General features: G+C 39.4%; 1 protein-coding gene across 2 annotated transcripts in view; it reads right to left on the minus strand.

The window, feature by feature from the left end:
- The window catches only part of MAD1L1 (mitotic arrest deficient 1 like 1), an 862,777-nt gene extending 856,434 nt beyond the window's left edge, over positions 1 to 6,343 (minus strand). The window contains exon 1 of one of the 2 annotated variants that reach the window (XM_074281152.1): positions 6,188 to 6,343. The gene's annotated coding sequence lies outside the window, so the exon portion shown is untranslated. Of the gene's footprint in view, positions 1 to 5,260; positions 5,372 to 6,187 lie in introns of those variants that run through there. The other variant, XM_074281151.1, reaches the window with a different exon arrangement.
- Between the last annotated feature and the right edge of the window lie 1,753 nt (positions 6,344 to 8,096).

Below are 8,096 nucleotides of genomic sequence, written 5' to 3' on the forward strand. Positions count from 1 at the left end.
TATACTATAAGATATTTAATATGTATGGGAATGCCTGCCATCTAGGGGAGGGGGTGGAGGGAAGGAGGGGAAAAATTTGGAACAGAAGGAAGTATAAGGGATAATGTAAAAAAAAAAAAAAAAAAAATTACCCATCCATATGTACTGTCCAAAAAAAATGTTATAATTATAAAAATTAATTTTAAAAAATTTTAAAAATTAAAAAAACTTTTTTTTTCTTTTAAAAAATTTTTGTTTTAAAGGAAGAACTTCTGGGTAAAGGAAGTGACAGGGGATCTACTCAAAATTAAATATGACAGATCTATGGAGAAAAGAAGAATTTATAACCAAGAAGATTATGAAATGCAAAGTGGATAATTTTGATTATATTAAATTTTAAGCTTTAGCATAAACAAAACTAATGCAACCAAAATTAGAAGAAAAGCAAAAAGCTGGGAAACAATTAAAGGACTTAGTCTTTTCCAAGTCTCAGTCTAAGGCAATGCCCATTCAATGATTAAGGACTAAGTAAGAATTGAAATAAAAGATGGCCTAGTTTGCCACAGCAAAAAAATCAGTTTGGGAGGGGAAGACCCTCAGACTTTCTGGCCAAAAACAGAAAATAATTTATTACTTATACTTACTCTGAGTCATCAAAACCCAAACAATAAGCAGGAAAGGCTTGGACTGGGACCTAATATTGGCGATTCAATGAAAGTCTTAGTGGTTTGGGTTTAAAGGCATAGGCAGGTAATTTTTTTAACCTAATCTTTTAATCCAAGATATCTTCCAAAATGTAAGTGAACAAAAATTATATTCCTTTGAATAGTGCACCCACATGTAAGAATATAACATCCCCATTAAAGAAAAAAGGACAATGCACTGTGAAATTTTAAAATGGACTCCCATATTTATAGTCTGTTGATATCTTTTAAAATATAGCAATTTCATTTTGAAATTCTTTTTTTGAAATATGTTTAACATGATTTTATATATAGCCTATACTGGATTGCTTGCTCTCTTGGAGTGAGGAAGGAAGCAAAGGAGAAAGGGAGAAAAATTTGAAACTCAAAATCTTACAAAAATGAATGTTGAAAACTAATTTTACATGTAATTGGGAGTTAAGTACTATTAAGTACAAAACAAAATAGAAGAGGCCAACCTACTGAAAATTAGTCTCTCCATACTTCTAGAGTGTGAACATGCTAAAATGAGGTACCACAATAGGGCTTTGTGAACCAGTCAGCAATGTCTTAGCAAGAACCAGTTGAGATTAGATAACATTTCCTCCACCAGCATTCAGCAACAAAAGCAACTCACAACAAAAATAAAGAACGTAGACAGTAAGGTAAGAAAACAATAAGGCAAAAGACAAGTGATTTCAGGGTATAAAACAATACGCATTTGAACTTGGTTAACCAGAGACCAAGTCTATGATAGAGAAGAAAATAAGCAGAGTTGTAGTCAGGACAAACAAAAGATACAGGAGTGAGAAAAAGAAATGAAAGGATAGCTTGTAAGATATGGCCTAAAAGAAATCAAGGTTATGTCTCTAAGCTGTTTACTTACTTGGACTCAGAAGATTAGAAGTAGGAAATTAGATTAACATAATTTATACATATTATCTATACCTACATATGTACATGTTGTTTTCCTGATGAAATTTAAGTTCCTAAATGGCAAGAAATATTCCATTTTTGCCTTTATATGTTCAATGCATAGCACAATCCCTGGCTTACAATTACCAAAATGAGGCAAAAGTGAAAAGATTATAGTGTCTACAAATTAAACATCAATAAGCTTAATTACTAATCCTGGGAATATTCTAGACCATAACAAAGGAATGCTTTATAAGCATTTAAAAAGGGAAGCAGTTAATACTAAAAAAACCAAGCATAACAAGACAAGCAAACATATCTTCATTTTTTTTTTCAACAGGAATAATAAGAAGAATGCTACAGATATAGCAGTTTTATTTTGCAAACAAGTATTTAACAGTTTTTTCTCACACTACATGGAAGAAATGGAGATATGAGTACACGATGGAAAATGAAATACAGGGAAGTAAATTAATAACTGCTAGAAAAATTAGAACTAAAAAAGCAATTAACTGTTTGGTATTAAGTTGCAGGCAGATCTCCAATACAGTGGCCCAGAAATTCTTCTCATCCTAATTAATACCCAAATGACTTGCCAAGAATCATAGAACCACGAAGTTGTAAAGTTGAAAGATGCTGTCATTGACTTTAAAAGTCCCAGCACTCTACCTACTACACCACTGTATTTCAAGCAAGACAGTCAAATTTACAGATGATATAAAGCTGGGAAAGAAAGCTAATAGACCATATGAAAGAATCAAAATGCAAAAAGATCTTTTCAGGCTGAAATAATGGGCTAAACTGAATAAGATTAAATAGGATAAATGTTTAATTTTACACTTGAGTTAAAAAATCAACTTCAAAAATATAAGGGAGCTGTAGCTAGACAAAGTGACCACAAAAAGCATCTAAAGACTTCAGTGGATTGATAGTTCAGTGACTCAGCTGTATGCCATGGCACCCTAAGTTACATTAAGAATAAGAGATAGAAGGGAGGGAGTAGGGGGGAGGGAGGGAGAAAAAAAAAATTGGAACACAAGGTTTTGAAAATAAAAAGCTTTAAAAAAAAAAAAAAAGAAAAGAAAAAGAAACAGGGCAGCTAGATGGTACAGTGGATCGAGGGTTAGCCTTGAATTCAGGAGGACCTGAGTTCAAATTCAGCCTCAGAGACTTAATATTCACTAGCTGTGTGACCTTGGGTAAATCCACTTAACCCCAATTGTCTTACCAAAAAAAGGAAAAGAAAAGAAAGGTAATAGTTCCACTGTGTATGATGTCCCAATCAAATAATATCTAGAATACAATTTTCAATTCTGAATACCAATTTTTAGGAAAGACCTAGAGAAATTAGAATAAACTTAGAAGAAAATAAGCAGAATGGTAGAAGGTAAAGAAATAGTCATGTAAGTACTAGTTAAAGGAACTGATTGGAAAAGAGAATTTAAGAACATTTCAGATGTTTATCAACATCTGAAGGACTGTCATATGGGGGGGGGGGGGAAATGTTGCTTTCACAGCTTGGTCCCAGAAGCCAGAACTTCAGGCTACAGATGCTACTAATTGCAGAAATTGTAAAGTTAGTGTGTAAGGAAAAACTTCACAATAGATAATACTGGATTATCTCATCAGGTAGGGATTTACCCCACAGAGGCAGTATCTTCCAATTAAGAAACAATTCTTTGTTAGGAATGATTGAACTTGATGACTTCAAAGGTCTTTTCCTAATTCTTTGTTATGATCTATAAAATACAGCTAACAATATTTAAACTAGATACTTCTCAAAGTTTTTGTCAGGAAAACGATTAAAGGTCCTTTCCACTTGCTTTATTGTGATCTGTAAAATATGGCACTAATTATAAACCAGATACTTCTCAAGTTTTTTGTCAGGAAACACTCTGTAAACCTTAGGAAATCAGACATAATTTCAGATTTGCCCTATCAAACAAAAGGAGTAGCAGTTTTAGCAGTTTCCTGTTTGATCAATTATACTATAGGAATCCAAAGGAAATTCCCCATAATGAAACTGACCAAAAAACGAGGGGGCCAGAAAATAATTAGGTCAGAGGTTCTTAAACTGAAGTCCATGATGAATTGTGTAGGTGTTGTCTCCTGTGTGTGTGAGAGAGAGACATATACAAATAATCATTATCCATATAATTAGTTTCCTTTGTAATTCTACTTCTAATTAATCTAATGAAGTATACTAATCTAACGAAGCACATATTTAAATGTAGGTATTTAAAAACATTATTCTGAGAAGAGGCTCATAGGTTACACCACAATGTTAAAAGGGTGCCTAACAGAAAAAGATTAAGAACCTTCTTATTAAAAGTCGTAGAGAAGAGTCAGGTAATAACAGGAAAGAGGGTTGAGTTTGAGCCCAGGAGCTCAATGAAATGAAAGCGAGAGAGGACAGACAACTGCTAATTTCTTTATACCAGCCACGCCTGAGGAAAAAGGAAAGGTTGGAACAGCCTGGGACCGATCACTGGGTAGTTAACAATAGTTCACATACACATCAGTGGCTCAACAAGCATGTAAAAATTATCAGCTGGAGCTACTCTTTTGCTTACTCAAAATTCTGTGATAGAGATGCTACTATTATCTCCATTTTACAGATGTGGAAACTGAAACTCAGGGGCATTAAGGGGGTTCTCGGTACCAATCAGCTCCAGAGGCTCTGAGAGCTCAACCCCTGGGATCTTTCCCGCTCCAAACACGTGCTACAACCACTTACACCACGGTCCCTAAAGAACAGATAGTGTATACTCCACCGGTGGTCCTCACACTTTTTAAACAGGGGCCCAGTTCACTGTCCCTCAGACTGTGGGAGGGCCTGACCGTAGTAAAAACAAAACCTCACACTGTCTCCGCCCCTCAGCTCATTTGCCATAACCCGGCGGGCCGAAGAAACGTCTCAGCGGGCAGTATATGGCCCGCAGGCCATAGTGTGAGGACCCTTGCTCCATACCATTAAGAACTACTGCCTGGGATCAAGGGCTCAGGTCTTTAGGCCACGGAGCAGGTGTCTTGACACTGAGCCCGAGATCTGGACCCGGATCTCAGGAAGGAAGGTTCGGGGTGACTCCCTGCCCAGACCCGAGGAGGCAGAACCCTTGAAGGAACCGAGGGGCCAGAAGGCCTGACTCTCTGGCCCAGGGCTCGGGGACCCCCTAAGTGTCTGGGAGACCGTCCCCTGCCCAGACTCGGAGGTGCAAGGACCCCCAACACCAGTAAGACCAAACCTCTCCTCAGGCTTGGGAAGCAGGGACTTCCGGGAGGTTGGAGCCCGTGCCCAGGCTTGGGGGTGCGGGGACCCCCGGAGGAATCAGCGGTGGAAGACCGCCCAGATTTGGGGGTGCGGGGATCCCTCAGTGAGAGGACCGAGACCCCGCCCGGAGTTGAACATGTAGGGACCCGCTGTGCCAGGAAGGGGCTTGGGGACATAAGGACCGCCGGGAGGACCAAGCCCCTGCCCAGGTTTTGGGGTACAGGGACTCCGAGGAGCCTCTGGTCAGGTTCGGGGAAGCCGGGATCCCCGCAAAGCAGGGAAGGAGGAGGAGAGGCGCGATACCGTTTCCTCCGCATCTACATAACCCTCAGTCAGCTCAAACTGCCCGGGCCCAGGCCAGAGTGGAAACGTCCCACACCCCTGCCTGTAGTGCGGTGCCTACGGCGCTCACCCACACTGCCGGAGCCCACTGCCGCCAGCCGCTGCCGCGCCGCTCAGATCTCCCTCCTCTCCGCCCGAGTCCGCCTATCGCGAGAGGAGCCTCGGCTTTATGGGATCTGGGGGCCAATTACTGCCCTTTCCTTCAACACATGCCTGGCTACGGCGTCTTCCGAGGGCCAAATTTGTCTAAAAAAAGGCGTGGTGTTCACGTGGCCTGAGAAACTCCTCCCTCAGTGGCGGGGAACTTGAACTAATTGATGAAGTCGGCTTGGAAGAATTTGAATTGTTCACTTTTTCTGGCCTCTACGTGACGAAGGGTTCAGCTCTGTCTGCTTTTTGTTGACTGTGAAAAAATATTTATCAATAAGGACGTTTTGTTTTGTTTCCCTTCTCATGGACCGGAATTTTTGAATTTCACTTGTTTCTAGCACTCGCGCTAAGGCTTCCGGGCAAATTTGCCATCTGGCCGTGTTTGGGAGATTTTCTTTTGTCTTTTAAAATTCCAAGCGTTTACCCTCCGGTCCGGCGCTCCGAGGGTGCTTAAGAAGCAAGTGACGGTTAGTTGACTTCCGATGCTTGGGACAGATCCAGCGCGTTACACAGAACAAAACAATACAAGAAGGCTCAAACCCAGAGAGAACTTTTCCCTCTTTTAAAAGCAGCTTTATAGTTTTCAAAATGTACACAAAGATAGTTTTCAACGTTCACCTTCGCAAAACCTTGTACCCAAATTTTCCTCTTCCCCCTTCTCCCTCCCTTAGACGGCAAGCGCAATTCTTCTAAACGTATTTCCATATTCGCCATGCAACCGGAGAATTTCTTAAACACCAGCTCCGGGATACGAACCTTTCGGAAAGCTGGGGATGCAAAGGAGGGTGTAAAAATAAAACAAATAGCAATAACAGCCAAAAAAAAAAAAAAAAAAAAAAACCCTCACCGGCAAATCAGTCACTGACAGCTACGTTCCTTAAAACGTTCTGGCCTTTCCGGTAATGCCGAGAAACTGAGGCAAGGTAGAGATTAGAGAGGATTTAATAATTATTTAAAAGGGGGAGATTTACTGGGACCAGATGGATCCATGATGGATCAGTTCTCAATGACCTACATTCGTGTGGCTCAGACTCAGACAGAGGCAGGGGCGGAGTCAGGGTGCAGAGAGCGGGACTCGGACGGGGTGGGGGGAGCCTCCGGAGAGTGATGACAATCGGGGGATTTGGGCAGAGGCGTCTTGATAAGAGAGTATCTGATATTCTGACAGCTTGGGCTGGGGAGAGGCGTTCTGATGTTCTAAAACATAAGTTTCATCCTTGTCAAATATTGTGATAAAGAGCTGGGAGGACAATTATGAACTGAGGCAGAACACTTAGAGAAACTGAGTCCGGACTGGGTCAAGGTAATTAGGGAAACTGAGTCAGGACACTAAAAGAGAACTGAGAATAGTGGTGACATTGCAAGCCTCAGCTTTCGCTGTCCTTTCTGTTTTGTTCTAGTGTTGCTGAATGCAAGTGAAGGAAGTCGCAGAGCCTTCCCAGCTAACTAAATAGGTTAGCCTCAACTGAAGGGGTAATTCGCCAATTGTCCTTTACAAGATCCACAATGAGACCCCATAATCCTGATCATTACAGCAGCTTGCAGAAGAATAGGTGACTTTTACTTGAGGGTATAAGATATTTGTGCAGTTTCCAAAGAATACTAGAATAGTTTCAGGAGACAGTACAAAAGGAGGGTGAGGATCCTCAATTTTTACAATAGACTAGGCAAAAATGCTAAACTATTTTGGATATTAAAACCCTCTATTCCAAGAAATGCTGGGATCATTTGTACCCATTTTGCTAATCAATCCCTGCCTGAGATATGAAAACATTTCAAAAATGTTTCTACTGTGGAAGAAAATGTAACTTTCTATTGATAAGTTAATCAGAAGAAATTTAACAAATAACTGAATAACTGAAGCTGGGCGTGGAAATGAATTTTGTTGTTAACTCATAGACATATAAGCTGCTGGGTAAGTTTACTACCTGCTTCCCTGTTATCCTTAAAATGCACCACTCTTAAAACCCACTAATTTAATAATAATTATTATGACAAGATCTCCAAGTCAGATTTTGGAATTCTCTGCTCTCTGATGGTATTTTTTTCCCTACAAATTACACACTCCACTTAGCCCAAAATGTTTAAAGTACAAAATAAATTTTTGTCCTGTAGGTTTTTCTAATGTGGCTTTAAATGCAATCACTTTAGAATTTCAGCAATTTATATTTAAAATGAATATAACAAAAGCTGTTTGTATGTGAATTTTGATGAGTTAAAAAATGCAACTCTCAATTTATAAGTTACAAAGTATTAATTCTCTTAAGATTCTGAAAAGTGAACTGTAAGAAAACTGAATTCAGAAGAGACTATGACTTAATTTGGAAAACTGCTCTGAGCGGATCCCTGTAAGTAACAGAACTTATTTTCATTTGGAAGGTCAATCCTTTTGTAATCTGTTAAAAGGTTTATGACTAGCCACAACCCCACTCTTGTGTTTCAACAAGAACATGAGCCACTGAATGCTTTCTAAAAGATTTTGTAATCACTAAAAACATCTTAATGGCTTTCTCTTTTTAAAAAAAGAACTGTTTTTACTTTTGAGACTAAGAATATTTTTAATAAATATTTTATCAAATAAACTAAGAATATTATCATTAACTATTAATATTAGGCAATATCATTCTGGAGAGCAATCTGGAACTATGCCCAAAAAGTTATCAAACTGTGCATGCCTTTTGACCCAGCAGCGCTACTACTGGGCTTATACCCCAAAGAGATTTTAAAGAAGGAAAAGGGACCTGTATGTACAAGAA

Source organism: Sminthopsis crassicaudata, chromosome 1 (genome assembly GCF_048593235.1).
Source record: "Sminthopsis crassicaudata isolate SCR6 chromosome 1, ASM4859323v1, whole genome shotgun sequence".
Lineage (NCBI taxonomy): Eukaryota > Metazoa > Chordata > Mammalia > Dasyuromorphia > Dasyuridae > Sminthopsis > Sminthopsis crassicaudata.